Genomic DNA, 24412 nt, shown 5'->3' on the forward strand with positions numbered 1-24412 from the left:
GTGAGTGTGGTGCCGCTGTGAGCTTGCATTCGGGAGATAGTGGTTCTGAACCCCACTGTCAGCGGCCCTGAAGATCTTTTTCCGTGGTTTCCCATTTTCACACCAGGAAAATGTTGGTGCTGTAGGCCAGGGCCGCTTCCTTCCCAAACCATCGTCTGTGTCGGTGTGACGTGAAGCAAATTGTAAAAAGAAATCCTTCTTTACAAGAAACAATCCTAAGGTTTTAGTTCCTGTTTATGAACGTGCGGACAGACATGCGATGTAGTTACGTAATAACTACTCGTCGTCCCATGTGACTCGATCATTTCATCTGCACACTTAATCGTGATTTGTCGATTGCTTCATAACAGCGTGAGGGAGGGATAAGAGGTCAGCAGAGGTAATCCTCACACAGCAGCGAGGCTTCTGGTAAGCTGCATGCACCACGACACTGCAGCAGTTTAAGTGTGAGTATGAATAGCTTTTCCCTTTGAGAAACTAGTTTATAAATCCTCTTCTTCTTAAGGAAACGTTTGCTTTGGATTTCCGATAAGAAATTTAAACTACGGTATATTCCTCCGTAGTGCACAATGTGAGCTGAATGATTTTTCATCAGACGTCTGTATTTTGATTGTCAGACTCGTCGGTCTAGCGCTTAGCGTCACTGCGTGCCCAACATTCTCACCCAGCCTCGGTCCTTTCGAGAACAACTAGGAAATGGTTTTTATATGAAAATTAGTGTCCTGGCCTTCTGAGTCAAGTTGCCAGGTTTGATCTCCGCTCAGACCGGCGTTCCATACGCTAGCCTTCATGACGGCATCTAAAGAACTCCCTGAGACCGTCATCTCAAGTTTTCGAAAACTGTAAAAGTAGTTAGTATTATTATTATTATTATTATTATTATTATTATTATTATTATTATTATTATTATTATAAATGGACCTGCATTTGAAAGGCGTTTGGCTATATACATAGATAGTTAGGTATGGTATTCTAAAATCATAAAAGTGAATTTTTTTGTGCAACATGAATCGAACATCTCCCCTTAAAATGTTAATAATTTGAATTAAAATTTTTAAAAATGACCATGAGTTGTGAGCGCTCTACGTGTTGTCTCCTGTTACATCACCGCGCGGTACGGTGTTACTCTGGCCAGAACAGTTTATAATGTATGGAAAATGTCTATGTATTTTCGATACCCTTTATTGGAGGATATTATTAATTCTTTCTTGCTTCCTGTCTTTATATTTTAATGATTAAGTTATTTTATTATGTCTGTAACTATTTCCTCCTCACTTCTTGTTCTAAACGAATGAGTTGTGTTTCCAAATTGCCCCAAAGTTTCCCTGGTGTGAAAATGGGAAACCACGGAAAACTTCTTCAAGACTGCCGACAGTGGAGTACGAACCCATTATCTCCCGAATGCAAGCTCATAGCTGCATTCTCCTAACCGCGCGACCAACTCGCTCGATCAAAACTATTTTAAAACAGTAGGTGATAACATAGGATTTGCCCCTAATGTCAACATCCCGAGATGAGGGGTTGGGAGGTGTATAGAAATGTGCGTACAGTGTTGGTTGGTTGAATACTGAAACATAGGTTACACGAGGGAACTGTCGAACATTTAGAAATAATTACACTGTGTTTGTGCCATCATCTACCTAGTAAATCATATCTTGCTGAAATTGAGACGATGAGATATTTCGAATAGCTTCCATAGTCGAGAGTTTTGTGATCCATGAATGTGTCTTTTTCAAGTTACGAACAACCATCCGAGGGCTTGGGTTATATTGTAATAACTGCTTTTATGTCCAGCTCCGTGACTGGAGGCCTTCGCTTCAGGCGAGTTCAGGGTTCGATTGAGGCAGGTTTTGAATTTATTTCCTCTGCCGCGGTGACTAGGTCTTCTTTGACTTCTGACCCCGTGCAATCGTGGGTGCGAACTGAGTGACACACATACGGATTTCGCCCTGTTTTACAAAGAATGTTATATTTAGTGAGCAGATATCCAACGACTACACCACAGAGGCGAGCTGGATATCTGCTCACTAAATATAACATTCTTTGTGTTGACTCTATTGAGAATGGAAGCGTAAAGTAACCTTGAGAACATTTCACGTATAGAAGAAAAAAAATCTTTTAATGAATGAATTTTACGTATTTCCGTGTTACTTCATTGCACTGCGGTGCCGCGGACAGCCTGGACTAGTCACTGCTACAGGCTTCAGCGTTTGTGGTTTTGAACTTGTTAATGAAAATCGAACGACCCACGCGGGAAGTTGCAACGTATTTTCTTCATAACCTTTTATACACACTTTATTGGCTCTCTTTTCTGTTTGCAGCGTCTTGCTTGCCGAGGAGTGTTATTCCTCGGGCATAGGGGAATGGGAGATAATGGGACCAGTTCCCTAGTCTAGAGTCTAGTGTAACGAGCTGCTGCAACGACGCATCCTGGGGCTTATCAAGTTAATAGGGTTTGTATCTTCAAAAGGTAGCGATCACCAGTTTAGTGCATTGTTCATGTCATTTTCACGTAGGTTCGAATTAATTGTTTAAAACTGTTTTTCTCAAATGTGAAGTTTCTTCACGAAGACAACGCAGAGAGGTGCCTGTTCCTTTCCGTTATATTTATTTCCGATTGCTGATTTTTCTGTACTTTTAACATCATGTTCTATAGTCTTTATTCATCTGAGTTCGAGTCTCCACACATTAGAACAGCAATTCTGTACTTAAAGTGTTGATAGTAACAGCGAGATGGTTATGCGACATTCACTCACAGAAATCTATGAATTCTATAAATCAGAGGTGATAAAATGCTTTTCAAATCATGGCTGTATGATTTAGTTCAATCACTAATAAATCGGTCTTTCATACTCAATTATAATTATTTTGGGGTTGCTGGATCCACACTTACTCATGTTTTGATTTAGCTGCAGGACCTTACCGGGTTCTATGTGCATTTTCAGGTGAAGATTTCACTTTTAGCCGTCGAGATTTGAGTGGAAGGAGGCACTATCACACTCTAAGAGTACAATTAAATTATCTCGCGATGTTGCACTGTTTTCCCTTTTGTTTGCAACTAAACATCATTATAACCAAGCGAAATGGCCGTGCGGTTAGGGACGCGCATATGTGAACTTGCATTTGGGAGATAGTGGGTCCGAATCGCACTGTCGGCAACCCTGAAGATGGTGTTCCACGATTTTCCATTTTCACACCAGGGGTTGTACCTTAATTAAGGCCATGGCCGCTTCCTTCTCAAACCTAGATGTTTTTGTCCCATCGTCTGCATGAGACCTATCTGTGTCGGAGCGACATAAAGCAACTTGTAAAATTAAAAAAAAAACACAACATTCCCTTATATAGGAACTCTTCATTGTTTAGTTAACTGTCAGTTATCAAGTATCTGTTGCATTCTGTTTGCAGATAAAATAATTAGGTTTTAAGCAAAGGAAGTAGATTTTGGAAATAAGTATTTGTTGGTGAATTAACACATTTTATATTGTAAATATCTTTCTCTAGAAGATGATATCACCATGTATGGACCCATATCCGCATGTCACTGAATAAAATACAACCTAGCCAGGTATGACATGCGTAGTATTACTTATGCCAAGCTAGAATCATCAAATGTACTCTTGAGATGGAATCCGTAAAAAGTTGAAATATTCAAGATAATCCTTCCGGGCATTAAATGAACTGGATACAGCATCTTATTCCGTAAAACTTTAATTTATTATCCTTCCTAATGGGCTTTGCATAAAAAAGTGTTTTATTATATTCTATCTTCAACATTTTAAGCTTCGACCAAAGACCACAATGAACCATTGCACCTATCTTTCCATCGTCGGTCGTCTGCCTCGGGTACTTCTGTAGAATAATATTGATTCTTAAATCTTGGTGTGTGTATGATTCCCCCTTGTCAGTTCATCGACAGGTCGACAGGGTTCAGAGGAGAGTATAACTAATCGAAACCGACTTTCAACCTATTAGGTCGTGTTACGTACATTTAGTACGTGTTGAAGAGATGCTAAGTACAGAACAAAAATGGCAAACCAGACACCAGTGCGATCCGAACCCACAACCTCCCGATTTTGCGTCGGTTGCTCTACCAATTGAGCTATGGTGGCCGAGGCCATCTTTGTTCTGTTGCAAATGATCTAAGCTACACAACTGTAGAGTGCGTTGAAGTTGCCCTGGACAAAACTCATTTGTAAATGTTTGCCCCCAACGGGCCGTCATGGTTATGAACTATTTTACAGATAGGCTATAGATGTACACATTTTCCTACCCATGAAATAATATCGTCGCATATCGAACATACGGTCTACTTGACCAAATCAATTATACGTTATATTAATCGCATATACGTGTTTTCTGGGCTTACCTTACTATTATTTACAAAGCGGATCAATTAAACGTTGGTTTCTTTGCCGTCACCATAAGACACTTATGAATAACACAAATACATGAACACAGTATGCAAGGAAATAAACAATCACTAGTAAATACACTGACAAACAATACATCCTGAGAATATCGCCTAGTTAAGCCATATGATGTCACCCAAATTCATCAGCCTGACGCAGGTCGAACCCGCGTTCATCAGTCTCGGAGGCGCAAAATCTGAAACTACTATTACGAGCTAATTTAATATGTAAAATGGGGAGGAATCCGTCTTCTACAGACTCATTAAATTCACAACGCTGGTCATAATATACCATTTGCATGGGATCATTAATGCAGTGTTAAATGATGGAGACTACCAGTACTAATATTCCGAGAGCTCTGACAGACGACTTGGCATGACACACCTTCATATATCATAAATCTGTCCCTTTTGCAGTGGTCAGCGTTTAACCAGCTGGTCCACACGGACAACTTTCTGTTTCTTCTGTCCGTAATTCTCACTTGTTGCCTTCCAGGTACATAATTATTGAGAGGCTGCCAATTCTTATTTCTCATCATTGTGACCATATTCAGCCTAATTCAATACGTCGCAATAATCATAATTATTCTAATTCTTTGTTAACTTTCATTCTGTCATCTCGAACATTTCACAAGTACCATGTCCCCTGCCTTCACACTACTGCATCTCAAATCCACCTTATTCATTCATTTAGAGAACTCTACTCAACAGGTAGTTAACTAATACCATCTCAGTCGCGTATTTATATAAATAATGGGTTGCACCCCGGACCTACAAATCTTCGACGATCAGCATTCTTAAATATTAAGGGAATTATTAAAATGCATTTATTACCATGTGAAGCGAATATGTAATATATGCTCAAAATATTGTGAAGGTCCATACCGGTTAGTGAGATTAGGAATGAATTATAAAATCAGCTGAAGTGCTGGTTCCACCCTTAAAATATGCTTCACACGCAACTGAACCGAATGAGATCTTATATACTAATTCATTCAAATAAGTTCGCGTAAGATATTAGTGATTATCCTTAAATCACAGAAGAAAAGCCTAATAAAAATCGAAATAATAAATAATTCTTCCCAATGACACGCATATAACGCCCACCTACATTTAACAATATGATATGTACAAATTGTATTTTTATTCCTCTATGCGAATGTAAGGCTTAGTATTTTGAAAACGTACTTATCGATACTGTGTAAAGTCTGCTGTCATCTTGAGGGTACAACCTGGATTTTTACGCCCCCACCACTGCTGCTTCGTTAGTAGGTAGTCCTTGGTTCCTCTTCCTTTTGGTACCCTCCATGATGTCTCGAACTGTGGTCTCCTGCAGTTGAAATTTCTCGACGTTCCCTGAAGAGATGAACGCTGGCACTAAGGCGCGACTCTAGTTGATTCCAATCCTGGCTTCGATGACCACTCACGAACATAGAGGCAAAAATGGGAAATGGTTAATGAATAGTGTTTATGTGTTTTCAAATAACCTACTGGTGATTAGATCAACTCATTAACTCAAGTGGACTAACCTGAATAGTGGTATGTCTGTGTAAGTCACTATTCATTCCCTTTTTGTCACACGGCCTGATTAATGGTTGGCGTTAATTAATATGAATGTCCCTGGAATAGGCTAAAGTTCTTCTCTTAAAAACACCGTTCTATTAGTTTATTGGGCGTCAGTCACTATTCAAATACCTTGATTTCTGCCACTACTAATCACTTAAGTGTACTTGGCGTCTCACTAACTCTGAGTGACCTTAAGCGTTTGCCCGTTCTTTAATTATTACTTCATGAGCCGTCATTGAATTTTAAAAATCTATGGGATTTAAGAAAACTTTTCTATTCAAACACAACCATATTTGTTTCATACCACACGGCCTGTTTTCGCGATACTTGCACCTCACACACTATTATCTATGTTGCACTGGATCACAGTAACTACACAGTCTGGTTCACTACGTTTCACGCCGACACGCAAGTACTACGGTCGCACAGATTACAATGGAATGGTGGAGCTAAGTTTCGGTTTAATTTATGGTGGTTTGGTCGGGTGGCTAGAGAGGTGGTAGAGCACGCCCCTAGGTAAAAATTCGCTCCGCTTATCATGATCTTTCAGCGACGCGAGGGTAATAAAATTGTACCTCTTGATTCCTACTTTATGCTGATTCAATTTCTTGTAGATTCGATCGCTGGGTCGTTCGTAATCTCGAAAGCTTCCTTTTCGTAATTCCACGTGTCATGTATTATCTCCTGGTAAAACCCACTTTTTTCTCGCGCGGCCAGATCCTAACACTTGGCCTCAATCTACGCACTGCTGTATAACGTGCATCATTACCGCTCCATTCATAAAGTATTACCTTTTCGTACATCATTAATTTGCATAAAATACGCTGGTTCAAATGAGTCCTTACTTGTAAATTTCCATAGGTTATATCTAAAAAACATTTATTATTATTAACAACAGTTGAATACGTTGGGTTGGCACCAATGAATATGCGGGTAAATTACTAACAATTTCAATCTCTTGGGTTAACACGCCGTGGCAATCTCCTACTTCTGACCCACATACTAATCTGCGCTTGGCGTGTTATCTGCCTTCTCTGTCTCACAAAGCGAGAGCGCGATTCCAATGTTCTGCTGTAATGAGCCTTCACCCTCTCTGTACAATCAATTAGACATGCACTCTTCAAGCTTGAGTACCGCAACTCGCATCCCGCTCTGGGCATACATTTCTAATTACGACACTACATGTCGCAGAATGTCGCGGAAAACGGCATATATTGTTAACTGTGCCCCATTACATGCCTATGGCGTGGTGATGAACGGTTACAATATGACGTGCATTGCCAGATACACAGCGACAATATGCTACATTGTAAGATCAACTTTCTCTCTGAAATTTTATCTTCATTTCACAAGTTTTGACTTAGGTTTGATATTCAGAATTTAAAGGTCATTTAAGAATAGACATCTACAAGCGACATAATTAAAACAAAGAATGGCATTGTCATTGAAATATCTTAACAATTTTTTTCCACGTTTTGAAATGTTCTGCTTTGAACAAGAAAACTGATAGTTTGACATTTTAGTGTTACAGTCATTATCCAGTTGTCAAGTTTGATATCGACAACTGTACAACTCAATTAATTCAACTAAGACACTGTAAATTACACGGTCACAGAGGATTAATTACTGGATGTAATTATGTTAGTTCCGCCGATCCCAGCGGTGTGAGCTCTGCATTCGGGAGAAATTGTTTGCTGTGGTTTCCAGGACTGTTACTATTTATAAGATACAGCCGATTACTTCCACCTCCATACCAAGTTTCACTCAGCATTTAATTGATATTTAGTTATGTTCCATTGGGAAGTGGAGTGGCAGGCCACCCGTCCTCCAAATAAGCTGAGAAGGACAAAAGGAACTTCGAAAGTATGGAAGACTTCCCTTTGAGTTTCTCGGAGAGAGCACTGGTATTAAGTCGTCTTTGGATCGGTCACGGCATAGAAACGCACTGCAACTTACTGAAGGGAGAACACCTCCCTCCGGTGTATACTTGTGGCTGTCGTCTTACCGTGGTATACATCCTAACGTAGTGTTTGGACCTGGCCCATCAGCAGTAGGCCTATGAGAGTTCAAAATCGCTGCGTCAGCACTTTTTCAGCAGCGTCAGCACCTGAGGTCATTGACCCCGGGTGACGTCATGACCACGTGCTCTTGTTTGTAAACAATCCCACGTGTTTGGTCACGTGTTTTTTTAACAGCTGTCAAGCTGACAGCTGCCATCCTTAACCAACAGAGCATCGCTAACCTCAGTGACGGGGCTAAACCTCATGGCTGCCACCTTATGCAGGTGGGCGCGCAAAATTTGAATTCCACGTGCATTTTTGACAGCTGTTAGGTGACAGCTGCAATATTTAAACAACGGAGCATCGCTAACTTCAGTGCTGCTGTCTCGAGGGTGCTAAACTTCATGGCTGCCACCTTATGCATGTGGTGGCGCGCAATTTGAAATCGATGTGTTTTCTTAACAGCTGCCATCTTTAACTACGTGGGTATGGACTATAAACAAGTAAACATGGCTAACTTCAGTGCTGCTATTTTAACAAACCTAAACCTTACTGCTGCCAACTTACGCATGTGGTATGGCGGGCAATTAAAAAAAATACATGTTTCTTGATATCTTAAACCACGTGCATTTGTTTTGAACATGGCTTACTTCAGTGCTGCTATCTTGACGGAGATAAACTTTATTGCACGTAATGGTGCGGAATTTAAATTGATCTCGACGGGACATAGCCACGCCGCCGAATTTTAAGGACATAGCCTGGGGGTCTAACCACATTCAAGTTGCTCTTCTCAACATACAACCATCTTAGAGGTAATGGTTATAAAGCAAGCTGCCCTTATCGACATACCACCATCTCATATCATCTGCTGTTTTTGACATACTTACCATCCTATAGCGAGCTCCCCATCTCAACATACCATCATCTTAGAGAACATAGTTTTAAAAAGCAAGTTACCTTTCTCGACATACTTACTATCTTAAGGCAAGCTGCTGTTTTTGACATACATACGTCTTAGAGAACATAGATTTAAAGCAAGCTTCCCTTCTGAACACTCTAAGACTTCAACCAGACTGCTGTTATCTTAACTACGTTGTCTATGGAATTTAAGAAAATGTAACAGCCTTCTCCCTCTCATCCTCCTCCTCCTCCCTCTCCTCTTCCTTCTCCTCCTCCTCCTTCTCCTCATCCTCCTCCTCCTCCTCCTCTTCCTCTTATGTGCAGACGTAGAATTGAAGCAAATGATCCTAACCTTATCTTGACAGATGATAGCGAAGAAGAGGAGGGAGCTGTAAGAGAGGATAATACTTTTCATATTTTTTGTTTGATAAACATGTAGGAGGAAGATGTGGTAAGGAGAAGGCAATACCACTATTGATAAACATGTGGACAAAGGAATGGATGATCTAAAATTAAGGAATGTGCCATTTCTACATTATTTGTTATTATGAATGATATTTACAACATTACTGAGTTTATGCATCTTGAATGATAATGTATATATAAGTTAATTATAGCATTAGTAATTTTATTTATCTTGAATGATAATGTAATTTCCCCTTCTTACATATAATGTATGTACAAGTTAATTAGAGCATTAGTGATTTTGTTCATCTTGAATGATATTGTAATTTTACCTTCTTACACAACTACATGTTGCTGCACCCGTTTCTTACAGTTAATTATAGCATTAGAGATTCTGTGTATCTTGAATGATAATGAATTTCCCCTTCTTACAGATAATATATGTACAACTTAATTATAGCATTAGTAATTTTCTGCATCTTGGATGATAATGTAATGTCACCTTTTTACACATGTTGGTGTACCCCCTTCTAACAGTTAATTATAGCATGAGTAATTTTGTACATATTGAATGATAATGTAATTTCCCCTTCTTACAGATGATATATGTACAAGTTAATTATAGCATTAGTGATTTTATGTATCTTAATTTATAATGTAATATTACCTTCTTACACAACTACATGTTGCTGTACCCCCATGGTACACTTGTAAGGGAATCATCAAAAGGAAGCAATGAGCATTTATTTTGCTCGATTGTATATACATGACGTCTGCGTGATTGGATTCCTTTTTTCGTACAGAAAGCGGCATTTCTAGACGATAGTACATCGCGATAGTGTTGAACGTGTAAACGGCTAACTACGCTTGAACGTACGCCTTTTGCTTTCTTTAACAGATAGTGAATTTTGTGCGTCATAGGCATACATTTTTGGTGCTAAACCAATAAACTCAGTCATAATATTTATGCCACATTTATCTTTCATAAGCCCTATGCCTTTCTTGATGTGTGGCTTAATGTCAAATGGATTACCAGGTACATGAAATGAAATTTCGTATGGCTTTTAGTGCCGGGAGTGTCCGAGGACTAGTTCGGCTCGCCAGATGTAGGTCTTCTGATTTGATTCCCGTAGGCGATCTGCGCGTCGGGATGAGGATGAAATGATGATGAAGACGACACATACACCCAGCCCTCGTGCCAGTCAAATTAACCAATTAGGGTTAAAATTCCAGACCCTGCCGGGGATCGAACCCGAGCACCCTGTGACCAAAGGCCAGCACGTTAACCATTTAGCCACGGAGCCGGAAAAGGTGGAAAAAAGAATTGTCAAAGTATTGAGAATGGTTTCACATAACAGCGTAGACGTCTGTATTTCGAATATGATAAATAAAACTATCTGCATCCATATACAAAAGTGTAAGATTAGAAAACTGTTGCTTCGCAAATCCATAATGAAAGTCATACGTATTTAATTTTGAAAAGTCAAGTATAGCCATTCCGAAATAAATTGGCTCCGTATAGACGATCTCAGTTTTTTCATTTCAACAGAAATAAGTTCACGATCAGTAATATGATAGGCTTTGAAATTTGGTTTTGAAATGTACTTGCGTGCCCCATACCGGCCATTCCATTGATTAATTAAATGAATGTTACGAGGTTTGCGTATATTTTCCATGCTTTTTCACTAGATGGAGTTATTCATCAGTTTGAAAAATGTACTCAAAAATGATGCTATAGCACGTTGACGATGTTCAGTATTCAAATCCATGTACGGTTTAAGCCATGCTACCTGCTTAAGCGCAACAATACGATGAATAAACTCTAACTGTAAGACGTATTCGAGACATTGAACAAGACACTGTATGTGGATAACATAGGGCTTTTTCGGAAGAAGATTAGCTAGCAGTTTAGTATGCTTTGAAGTTTGATTAGGTGGAATCATTTTTTCAACGCGAAAACGAAGGTCAGAATGTGAATCATGCAGATGAGAAGGGTATGCAAGTGTAACCTCTATGAGGTTCCCGCGATTAAGAACTTTATGGGATTGAAATACATCAAAATGATGAATTTCAGTTTCTGTTAACCACACAAAATCTTTACATGGTAATGGCCCACACATACAGATTATTTACATCGAAATGCATAAGACAAGAATGTTCTTTCTCTGAATTTTAATTCTGGAGGTAGGGATTATTTTAGACGGAATGCCTGTTAATTAAGCGTAACTAGTCTGCAGCAAATGTCGCGTTCAAAAAACAAAAACATGTGGATATCAGTAAGAAGATCAAGTTCAACGCCGGTACACTTTAGCATGGCATCCCACGAAAACCGGTCTAATTCATAAATAGTTATACACATTGTACGGAACATTTCAAACATATCACCTAATGTGACAACTCTTGGCAGGCATGCAAATAGTCTTCATCTGATATCGATACCGTTTGCTTATCGTATGAGGTTGAGCTTAATTCACTTAACACACTTGTAAATGCAGACTGAGGAGGTAATTTTGTTTCTTCTAATGTTTGAAAGCTCTGAATATAGGCATAGGGCAGAATACCTTTCCTTATGCAAAGTTTAAATCGCCCAGGATCTGGAAAATACTCTCGAATGTATTTTAAGTCGTCGCTTGAAAGCCCGTTTACAAGTGTATCAAGTGAAAAGTTTATAAATGTATAGGAGTCTAGAAAGCGAATGCTAATATCGCCTACACGGCAATTTTTAAAATAAAGCGTTCATGATTTTGCGCAATCACAGTGAGCTTTGTACAATATAATTGTGCAAACTCACGAACAATGAAGTGACTGTCGTAGCCCGACAAGTTATGGAAAAAATAGGAATAAATTTAGGAACACGATGTGCAGGTCCGCAGTAAAGTGGCAGTGATCTCTAAAGTTAAACTCTCTGAATGAAATTAGCTGTTTAAAGATGTGATATTTATCGGTTTCACCATGCAAAATCATCTCATCCAACGTCATTTGAATTGGCACTGGTTGTGAAATAAGACAATGAACGCGGTGTGCCAACTCTTATAATTCCTTTAACAACCATGCAGTACAGTTTTCTCCTAGATACACCTTAAAATGATAGAGATGCATCGTATGAACAAACAATTTTGTATGTTACTGAAAACGGAGTGTGCTACTTCACATAATCAGTGTAAGGTTCGCTCATATCTGGTTGGCAACGACGAAAAGGTACTGTAAAACATTCAAAATCTGCACAAACAGTAAACGAAGCACTTTCCAGGCGATAATAATTGTGAAACTTCATTTCCGCATTTTTAATGTTTGGCAGAACAAGTTTCACGGCTGGGTGTGTCGCACAATCAGATAGGTGTGTAGCTAACATGCTTTCTGTAGAAATGTACTGCAAGCATCTGCCACATATAAACGCCTCTCCATTGTGCGATGAATGCTGAGAACTTAACAAACGTGGGAGATTAGATATAAGAGAGTAGTGGCTTACGTTTTGATTGCAAACATACAAAAGATGAATATGGTGTTGTTCTCGAAAAGAAGCTGTGTAAAGTGGTCCTACATTACTCTCTCCATCGACATCGTACACATGGAAGGAAAAATTGGGATTGTTTTTCTCAAACGTAGAAATGTTTGTTAAGTCCATGGGAAAAGTAACACCGTGAAAATTCTTCTTTGAGTTTCCGAAGCGAAATTACTTTAAATGTTTCATTCAGAGGGAGATCGCTGAGCCGTCTTGTAGTAGGACCTGTAATGTGACCTAGCTCGTTAATCCGTTCCATTTTGTCTACAAAACTAAATACTATTTTTTAGAAATTTTAAAACCAAATTATACCTATTAGATTAATAAAATGATAGAAACATACCTTTAAAAAGAGTGCGCGTTGAATGTAGATAAACCCTCCTGCTTTAATGTGTGCGTAGACAGCAGATATCAATGACTGCGACGATGTAAACAGCGACTAGGATGAAGTAAACGGCAGATACAAATCACGATGATAATCCTCGTCACAAACAGTTGTTGCTATTCTGTTAAGAAAACAAAAAGCAAAAAATAATTAATTAATAATAATAATAATAATAATAATAATAATAATAATAATAATAATAATAATAATAATGAGCCTCCTTGGCTCAGACGGCAGCGCGTCGGCCTTTCACCACTGGATACCGTGGTTCAAATCCCGGTCACTCCATGTGATATTTGTGCTAGAGAAAGCGGAGGCGGGACTGGTTTTTCTCCGGGTACTCCGGTTTTCCCTGTCATCTTTCATTCCAGCAACACTCTCCATTCTCATTTCATAGCATCTATCAGTCATTAATAAATCACTTTTGGAGTGGCGACCCCATCGTACTAATATCCTATATCTTCTTTATTCATTCCATCCCTGATCCGGTCAATGACTGGAAAACAGGTTGTTGGATTTCATTTTCAATAATAATAATAATAATAATAATAATAATAATGATAATAATAATAATAATAATAATATTAATAATAATAATAATAATAATAATAATAATAATAATAATAATAATAATAATAATATACAAAAATCAAACTTACCTTTTTAGCAGATATCAGATGGCACTGGGATAAAGTAGACGGCAGGTATTAATCACGATGATGATTTTCTATAAAGAAAGAAAAAATCGTAAAGTATTATAGGCTTAATTTTTACAGAATGTTTTCTCAAAGAGTACACATGTACGTATGCCTACCTAAGTTGAAAGCAGCTTCGATGAAAGTGAGAGAATAGGGAGAATTGGTTATTCGTTTATATACACGGTTCGATGAAAATGAATATCCGTCAGCACTTTTTCTGATGAGCACTCACTAAACTTCTACCACGTTCACTGCTGTTGACTGTCTTCTGGATTGATGCCTAGCATTAAAAATGTAAGACTATTTAGATTGTAACCTTCTACTTTTACGAATATTATCTTTACTGCACACAAATCGAATATTCAGTTTTACGATAAATGTTCGCCTGGCATAAGAAATATATAACTATTTAGATCTACTACTTTACTACACACACAAATCGAATATTCAGTTTTATGATGTACGTCTAAATAGAACATGTACCAGAAATAGACTACTTCAATCTCAGTCTTTGCTCACGGTGTTGCTATGCGGGCAACACACTTCAGCAAGCACACACCTTGCAATCGTAACAAATGTTCACTCATTTCAATACAACATAATGGAAACTAAATTATTCAATGTGTGTTGTTAACGGTAAAGTGTCGAAATTTTCTTCCTCCCCACCAGGAGTTCCTATACGTAAATTTATATGAGCTACTTTACCGTCTTAATTATTATCCGTGCGAATTAGCTACACGGTTAAAATGTTATTACACAGTTAAGCGACTACGAGGCACTGACCTCGGTCTGCTCCTCCTAGGGTCGTCGTGTAACTATAGTATGCATTGCTGCCCATGCGACGCAGTTTAGGAAGGATAATACAAGCTGTTTACTAAAAACTAAAGTGTTTAGCCTCTCTGTGTGTATATATTCTTGTACAGTTCGACATATACGAGCGAATTAGCTACACGGTTAGAAAAATATTATTGCACTGTCAAGCGACTACGAGGCGCTGACCTGAGTCTGCTTCGCCTAGGGTCGTCGTGTAACTATAGTATGCATTGCTACTCGTGTGACGCAGTTTCCGAAGGATAATACAAGGTGTTCACTATAAAATAAAGTGTTTTTCTCTCTCTCTCTCACCGGGCGAGTTGGCCGTGCGCGTAGAGGCGTGCGGCTGTGAGCTTGCATCCGGGAGATCGTGGGTTCGAATCCCACTGTCGGCAGCCTTGAAGATGGTTTTCCGTGGTTTCCCATTTTCACACCAGGCAAATGCTGGGGCTGTACCTTAATTAAGGCCACGGCCGTTTCCTTCCAACTCCTAGGCCCTTCCTATCCCATCGTCGGTGCGACGTAAAGCTCTCTCTCTCTCTCTCACTGTGTGTGTATGTGTAGTCACCTCTTACAACAAGCAAAATATACTGAAGTGCAGAGCTCACCGATGATGCATTTTTACGTCAGACACGGGATGCCGTCAGTGTTGACTAGGAATAGGCTCCCTATCCTCACTGGGAATCGAACCCGGGTTACTGTCTACCGCTGCTTTGCCGGAAGTTAACAGGGAGGATATAGATAGTACTTTTTAGTTATCCCGTACGACAGGGAGGGTGTACTTTGAAGCTGAGAGTGCCTTTTAGTCGCCTCTTCCAACAAGCAAAGGATACTGTAGGCGCAGAGCTCATAGATGATGCATTTTCTTATGTCAGACAAGGAATACCGTAGAGCCTAGTGCGCTGACGCTTCAGCTACACAGACTCTTTTAATAATAAACTGCTGCCCATAAGAGCTTAAGCTAGTATTAACCTGCGAACTCGGCTTTACAAACTATTCAGTTCTAGTAACATATCCTTAATCTCTGCGAATGTATTCAGTCGCCAGAAAAGTTCCAGCTTGCAAACTCTCGCAAAGGAGCTGCGCAGCGAACTGCTTACCTGAGTTAAGTTTTTTGGTAGCTTAACAGAATTTATATTTTTATTCCGTATACTGAAGCTATCAAGGTTCCGAAAGTTCAGTATCGCGCTGCGTGGTATTCAATCAAAACAAAGAGAAGTCCAGTTGATGTTAGTCGGTTGTAATATTATTAACAGCCGTCCAATTAATACAGTGTCTGAACTACATATCGGTTGATATGTTAGAGTCCAGTATCTCTGATGGAGAGTCGTGAAGCCTAGAGATGTTGTGTGAACGAATCGTGGTTGGCGACTAGTTAATTATAGCTTGATTGCGCTATCTTATATAGTATATTCATCTCTGGATTTACGTGTCAACATCTTACAAAATATGTTATGACAAAGGTGACGTACATTGTCTATTTACTGGGAGGTTACAATAACAAGTTACTCATGAGTTGCACTCAAGGATACATTGTGACACAGTTAAGAAATATACTGTAATATGTTAGGGTTAGTTGTTATTGAAACTACCCTCTTATCTTATTGACAATTTATATAAGCTTGTCTTATTGATCATTTATATAAGCCTTGTTATGAACCAACAGGGAGTGAAGTAATTACAATGTACTTCCTAATATTAGGAAAATGAGAAGTTCTGCTTAGAACTCAAATGGATGGACCGTTGCGGTCCTACCTTCGACTACTGGGGTTGGTATACATAACTCCTGCACAAAGTCACTGTGTCTAGAAGAAGTGCGGTGTACAGTTACTCATGACGTAAGCAATTCTTACTTGTGTGTATGCTAACTCGCTGTTTGCTCTGTCTAACTTTCTACCATACAGAGAAATATTCTGTATATTAAAATTCTGTCAATGCCTCTTTCCCTGGAGCTCTACGATCAATTCCCAGCGAAGTTATAGATTTTTACGTAGACCTAAGGGATAGTGCGAGGTCTACGATATTAAAATTCTGTTAATGCCGGCCTCTTTCTCGGAAGCTCTAAGTTCGATTTCCAGCCAAGTTATAAATTTTACGTAGGCCTAAGGGATGGTTCGAGGTCTACTCAGCTTACCCAGGTCAGAGATTTTTACGTAGACCTCAGGGTTAGTACGAGGTCTACTTAGGAGCTAACTAGCGGCCCCGGTCTAGAAAGCGAAGAATAACAGCAGAGAGGATTTGTTGTGCTGACTACACGACACCACATAAGCTGCAGGCCTTTAATCTGAGCAGGGGTGGCTTAGTAGGCTAAGGTCTGTCCCTGACTATGTTCTGTCAAAATAAGGTTAGGTTCGTCCGTAACTCTGTTCTAATTATTAAGATCTACTTACGTTATGTAATTACACCTCAAGAGCTACCTAGCGGCCCCGGTCTAGAAAGCCAAGAATAACAGCAGTGAGTATTTGTCGTGCTAAATACACAACACCTTATAATGTGCAGGCCTATGAGCTGAGTCGCGGTCGCTTAGTAGGTCTGACCCCGGTCTAAAAAGCGAAGAATAACCGCAAAGAAGATTTGTCATGCTGACTACACAACACTTCAAAATCTGCAGGACTTTCAGCTGAGCAGCGGTCGCTCAGTCGGCCAAGAGCTGTTTCTGACTATGTTCTGTAAACATAAGGTTAGGCTGGTTTTCTAACTCTGTTCTAATTATTAAGGTCTACTCCGCTTACGCAATTAGAACTCAAGAGCTATCTAGCGGCCCCGGTCTATAAAAGCCAAGAATAACGGCAGAAAGGATTCGTCGTGCTAACTATACAACACTACATAATCTGCACGCCTTTGAGCTGACCAGCGGTCGCTTAGTAGGCCTAGCCCCAGTCTAAAAAGCAAAGAATAACAGCAGAGAGGATTCGTCGTGCTGACTACACAACACTTCGTAATTTACAGGCATTTGAGCAGAGTAGCGTGTCGAGAAGGGGCAGCTTGCTTGTAGTTAGGCTCCCTAGCTATGTTCTTAAACTTTCGCGGCGTGGCCATGTCCCCTCAAGATCAATATAAATTCCGCGCCATTACGTGCAATAAGGTTTAGCTCCATCAAGATAGCAGCACTGAAGTTAGCCATGTTTACTTGTTTAAAGTCCATGCCCACGTAGTTGAAGATGACAGCTGTCAAAAAGCACATCGATTTCAAATTGTGCGCCACCACATGCGTAAGGTGGCACCAATGAGGTTAGGGTCTGTCAAGATAGCAGCACTGAGGTTAGCTTTGTTTACTTGTTTAAAATTCCGCGCCCGTGTGGTTAAAGATGGCAGCTGTTACCTTCACAGTTTTCAAAAAGCACGTGGATTTTAAATTGCCCATCACCACGTGCATAAGGTGGCAGCCATGATGTTTAGCCCCTCAAGATAGCAGCACTGAAGTTAGCGATGCTCCATTGTTTAAATGTGGCACCTCTCACCTTAATAGCTGTCAATAAAGCACGTGGAATTCAAATTTCGCTCGCCCATTTGCATAAGGTGGCATCCATGAGGTTTAGCCTCGTCAAGATGCCAGCACTGAGGTTAGCGGTGCTCTGTTGTTTAAAGATGGTGGCTGTCAGCTGGACAGCTGTCAAAAAAGCTCGTGGCCATGCGCGTGGCTTTGTTTACAAATAAGAGCACGTGGCCTGACGTCACCCGGGGTCAATGACCTCGGGTGCTGACGCTGCAGAAAAAGTGGTGACGCAGCGATTTTGAACTCTCATAGCCTTACTACTCCCATCTGAGCCGTAGGCTAAATCTCCCTCTTCCTACGAGGTGACGAGCATTCAGCAGACCTCGTCTTACCATGGTATACATACTAACGGAGTGCTTGGACCTGGCCCATCTGCGCCGTAGTCTAAATCTCCCGAGTACCATTTCCCTCTTCCTACGAGGTGACGAGCATTCAGCAGACCTCGTCTTACCATGGTATACATACTAACGGAGTGCTTGGACCTGGCCCATCTGCGCCGTAGTCTAAATCTCCCGAGTACCATTTCCCTCTTCCTACGAGGTGATGAGCATTCAGCAGACCTCGTCTTACCATGGTGCACATCCTAACGGAGTGCTTGGACCTGGCCCATCTGCGCCGTAGTCTAAATCTCCCGAGTACCATTTCCCTCTTCCTACGAGGTGACGAGCATTCAGCAGACCTCGTCTTACCATGGTATACATACTAACGGAGTGCTTGGACCTGGCCCATCTGCGCCGTAGTCTAAATCTCCCGAGTACCATTTCCCTCTTCCTACGAGGTGATGAGCATTCAGCAGACCTCGTCTTACCATGGTGCACATCCTAACGGAGTGCTTGGACCTGGCCCATCTGCTCCGTAGTCTAAAACTTCCGAGTACCATGTCCGTTATCCTACGCGGTAACGAGCAGACAGCAGACTTCGTCATCTGTTTTATGAGAGGGAGTAGCCTGCTTTATCGTGTATAAAAGTGAGCATTTATCTGCTTTTAATTTTATTTTATTGTTAACTACGTTTTATTTTGATGACTCTGTTTTATTTGTTTTGTGTAATTTAATTTTTTAACTTTTAATTCGAATGATATATATGATTGCACTTATTCTACAATAATCAATATTTTTTATTATTTTATAAGATAATAATGCTTTGGTAAATTGATCCACTGATAATGTTAAATTCATAATCATTTTCATCATCATTTGTTTTAAACATGTATTATTATTATTATTATTATTATTATTATTATTATTATTATTATTATTATTATTATTATTATTATTATTATTATTATTACGGGGTTACCCGTGGACCAGCAGAGGTGAAAGAAGGTGCCGGGGTGAATGGGTCTCTCTACAAAATCAAAGTAAATTTAAAACTTTAACAAAGGTTATATTTTTTGGATTTCAACAATCAACAACGAAACTTTAACAACTTTTCACTTAGTGAGATAACGACGACATAGCAATTTAGAAACAAGACTTAGAAAAAAGTTCAAGATTTCGACACTTTAACACCTTGGGCTATAAACCTTAGTTTTACAATTTCTGAGCTTCCAGCTCCAACTTTACCAAAGACCATAAATTTACAAACGGGCAGAGATCCCCTACTACCTGGAGCACTTGCTCCGTAATTTACAATATTAAGCCTTCTAGAGGAACTTTAGCGGTCCTAAAAATAGAGCTAATATAAATAGGCACAACTTCCAAATTGAAACAGGGGTATCTAGTACCCAACCTATTGGGCCGTAGCGGGGAGGAACAGGTTAAGTAAATGGCCCAAAACACAAATTGAACGGAGGCGTGAACTTGCACTCCTAAATATGCATTCTTAAAACCTAAAAGGCACTCGGCTGATGAAACAGGGGCTATTTCCAAACTATGGAGGTGACTCGTATAAGAAAGAAATTTAAGGCATTACGGAAAGGAACAAAACCAGTTACAAAACGTAGTCACCTCAAACCAAAATAAAGGGGAGCTCGAGAGGGTGCATCACTCTCTATCCCCGATTAGCAGTTAAAGATTTTATGAAGTTTTTACATAAGCCGGCATAAAATTACATTTGTAGAAAAGTAGGTTACATGGTTAAAGTTTCGGACCTTTCCCTCAGGTTAAACTGCGGAGCTAGCAAGAAATAAAGATATTAACTGGCCATTACCTTCCTGAAGAACTGCTTCCTGATGAAAGAGGCGCCTCCCACCTCCCGCTTGACACACACACACTTAGTTAGATGTTGATCAAATAGCCAAGAGACGTGAAAATCCGCAGTTTATAAACCCTCGGGGAAGGTTCGAGACCTTTCATAAATAATCAAGACACACCCACAGGGTTTTATTGCTGGATATAAAAGTTACACACAAAATCGAAGAAGAAGCCTGTGATAGGCTGAAAATTAATTACAGAAATTCGTGATTGGCTAAATTCAAAACTGGGTGAAAGAAAGATCAATATTGCCAACCCAAAAATGAATGAACATAATTTAGTTAAACAAAATAACTTATGAATACAAAACTTCTTCAAAAAGTTCTTTCACTTCACACCTGGGTGCATGATTATAGTTTTCTAGCCGTGACATCTATGAGAGAGTGTCGAAACTTCTTGATGAACGGGAAACAAAAACAAGTTGAAATTCACACAGTACTGGAAACTTCACAATAACAAAATTACGGTAGTGACATCTTCTGAGTAAAGGTTTAAGTAGGTCTAGTTTAAAGTTCAGTGTTTCTCCTGTAGAGGAGTTCTTTTAGGCGCAAGATTTAAATGTGCGGCTTAGAGGTGTACCTCCCGGTACAATTATTATTATTATTATTAAAGCGACTTTATTGTGGTGAAGTTAGTGCTTCCGGCCCTTTCTTACACTTAACCATTTCATGTATACAAATAATCGCACCTCGGATAAACCTCATTGGTTACGTTATTGCCACTGCGCAAATGAGTATTAATTTACAACATAATTTTTGCAAGTTTTACAATGTAGGAATTTTAACAATCTTCATTTTAATATATGGTTAAAACTGAAATGATCTAATTTAAACATATTAAATCTTTACAACTTAAAGTATAAACTGCACTAACTAAAGTATGTAAAGTATAACTAAAGTATAAACTGGAACATGCATCCCATTCAACCTCCAGAAAGACTCGAAGTGATTATAAGATGACGCTGGCAAAGGATTTTAAACTTCGTCCTAGATTTAGCTTCTCTGATGTCATTGGGGTGTTCTTTCCACCAGCTCGTGGCGGTGATCGTGAACGATCTGTTGTACGTTGCGGTTCGATGTACAGGAATTTCTAGCGTACAACCTGACCGGGTATTGAGCAGGTGTGTTGAACTAAGGTAGCGAAATCCGGTGGATAGGTAAGGAGGAGTGTTTTCAGAAAGCACTTGATACACCGTAGTAGATGCATGGAGTCTACGTTTGTCATTCAGTCGTAACCAAGGTAAATGTCTATAGAATGGGGATACGTGGGCATATGGTCGTATTGTCCCCGACGTAGTCAGTCAGCGAACACGAGACACCCCAGCGGTGCTCAGTTCGATGGCCGTAGGCTTATAAAATAAATGAATGTGGCAGGATTAACATAGGGTTCATCGAATAAGTATGTCCAAGTTATAGAACAAATATGACACTTTTATTGAATTAAATGAAATATTAGCCATCCTGAAGTCTGTGATTATGACTATGATCACTACTTTATGTAATTTAATATGGCTCTTGATGTAACAAACTTAAATGCAAACAAATGGGATGGTACACGGCAGTTGTTTTCCCTAACATTCTAACAGAGTATTTTACATAGTTAATTTTCTTTATCGTCTTTAATGTCATTAAATTATTTATTTAAAGTTGAATCAGGAATTGTTATGCAGAAAAATGAGGTCTGGGCCAAGCCTTTATCGACAATCTGGAAAAAATGCAGTAATTGTAAGAACGAGTATAATAAAAAAATATCCTAGATTCAATAAGTTAACAGTTATAGCAAAATAAAATTTACATTCGTTATATTAACAATTTTGTAGTTATAAAATGAAAAGTTGAATTTGCCTTTGTTTTCTCTAAGTTAATCCGAGACGTCGGATATATCTGTTCACGTCGTCTCACATCTCTTTTCGTGAGAATTAATACTGAACTTTAAGCATCTGATCAATAATTGAACAAAATAAAACGCCTTCTAAGCTTACGAACATACATAAATGGAGAGAATATCATCCATGTGGAAATCCCATCCACTATCCATCGATAATATCAAAGTGTCACACATTATCAGAACAAAACACATAGAAAATAATTCTCTAACTACTAGCAAATTACTACATCTACAGCTAACTACGGAAATTATCAAGAAGACTGTGATTATCATGAAGAAAATATCTACAATATTTACATGTCGACGAGTGTCGATCAACTATATTACTCTCCTGTTAACAAATATAGTACGTTCCAACAAGATCGAGTTACATCATGAGAGCGAAAAATTGCATTAACGAATGAACTTGCATAGTCACGAATCAAATATTATTGAGATATTTTATCGAAGATCTGTTCTTCAGACCTAAGGCCTTCGCGAACATTCACCTGTACCTTCAACTTGAAATTATTAAATTACTTGAGCAAAATTGGGATATTCTCACGAATTAAGAAGTACATCGATTAACATGGACTTTCATTTTCTTCATCTGAAGACACTAATATTAGACTACACTGCATTCATCTCGAATAATCCATATTCACATTACAACCTAATCAACATCAGGCTTAATAACATTACGACATTAACATGTGAAAAACTCAGTTTCACGAAGATTCATGTCATGCGCAATTATTCCATATACTTTACACGTACAGTGTACCACAATGACGACTCTAACTTGTCGCATCCTAATCGCAAATATGTATAGCCACGAAATATCAGGACCTACCATCGTCCTACAAATACATAATATCCATTTAAATGTGTCTCGATGATTAATTAATCCAATTAATTATCACATGCCACAATGCACATATTCTCATTAAATTCATACGTAGAATTCAGACTTAATATCCCGACGACACGTTATCTCAGACACGAAGTACAAGTAGAAGTTCCATTACAAGGAAAATATTGAAAATATTGACAAAATATCCTTTCATTAAATCCATCGGACATAAATTAACTCATATTCGTGACGAAATTCACTCAATAAGCAGAGATGGTTTCGATAACACATGGATAACTCTATCAGAACCCTCGCTGTCAAATTCATGGCCACATGGTTATGAAGCAATCGCATGTGCTAATATTACGACATATCCGAGCAAAAGATACAACCATAAAATGTGTCAAAATAAATTACTAAGAAGAAAGAAAGAATAGAACAAAACTACATAGAACAGATATAAATGAGACGTAATCGACTTAACTTAAGGAGATCTCTTCACGTCTGGAAGTCTGGATTCTCAATCAGCCATGCTAGGATGAAAGTATCTGCATCCCGACGCCGCCGACGGTGGTCGATGGTTTAGAACTTCATGGTGAAGCACTGGTAATCCATAATGCGAAGTTCCGTCCTCTTCTGGAAATGATCACGTTCAGGTCTTCCACGTTCTCTCGTGAGAAAGCTGAAACTTACACAAAGTGCTTTAGAATAAACTCCAAACACACACGTAACTGTATTTTGGAAATTACACGTACTTAAGGGATGAATATCTGCACATTCGACATCTGATCACAACACTGTTCTACGTTGTAGACAATTGTCAGAAGTGTAGAGCACAGGAGTGAAGCCACTTTTCCTGACGACAGTATTCACGATGTTCTACGTTGAAAATCTTGCTGTCAAGGGCTCTGAGCGACTGAAGATGATAGTTCGGGAACACGTCAGTATGTGAGAGTGAGTACTCCTATCACATGACTTAAATATCGTGTCTGGTACACGTGCACGGAAGTAAAGTCAATTTAGGTACTAAATTCTTCTACCGTATGAATATATAATTTTATCACCATTTTAGCCAAAAGGTCGTGTAAATTAGTTCAAAATTTTTAGTTTTTAATTTATATCCTCTAAATGTGCTATTATTTATCCAGTTTATTTTAATTTAATCCATGAGCATTCCGTAGTTATGCATGTCACGCCACCAAAGATATTATAAATATTTCATTCATATCGTTCCTCGCAATTACAAGTGACACGCGCTAGCATCTTTTTTCTCTCGCCAACCTTCATTTTTTTATTTATATTTTGTTAGTCGACCGGCCGCCCTC

General features: G+C 39.1%; 1 protein-coding gene across 1 annotated transcript in view; it reads left to right on the forward strand.

Moving 5' to 3' along the window:
* Positions 1 to 387: 387 nt before the first annotated feature.
* Positions 388 to 24412, forward strand: part of LOC136863416 (leucine-rich repeat transmembrane neuronal protein 4) — a 40751-nt gene continuing 16726 nt past the window's right edge. The window contains exon 1 of the mRNA XM_067139826.2: positions 388 to 446. The gene's annotated coding sequence lies outside the window, so the exon portion shown is untranslated. The remainder of the gene's footprint in view (positions 447 to 24412) is intronic.

This window comes from Anabrus simplex, chromosome 2, assembly GCF_040414725.1.
Source record: "Anabrus simplex isolate iqAnaSimp1 chromosome 2, ASM4041472v1, whole genome shotgun sequence".
In the NCBI taxonomy this organism is placed as follows: domain Eukaryota; kingdom Metazoa; phylum Arthropoda; class Insecta; order Orthoptera; family Tettigoniidae; genus Anabrus; species Anabrus simplex.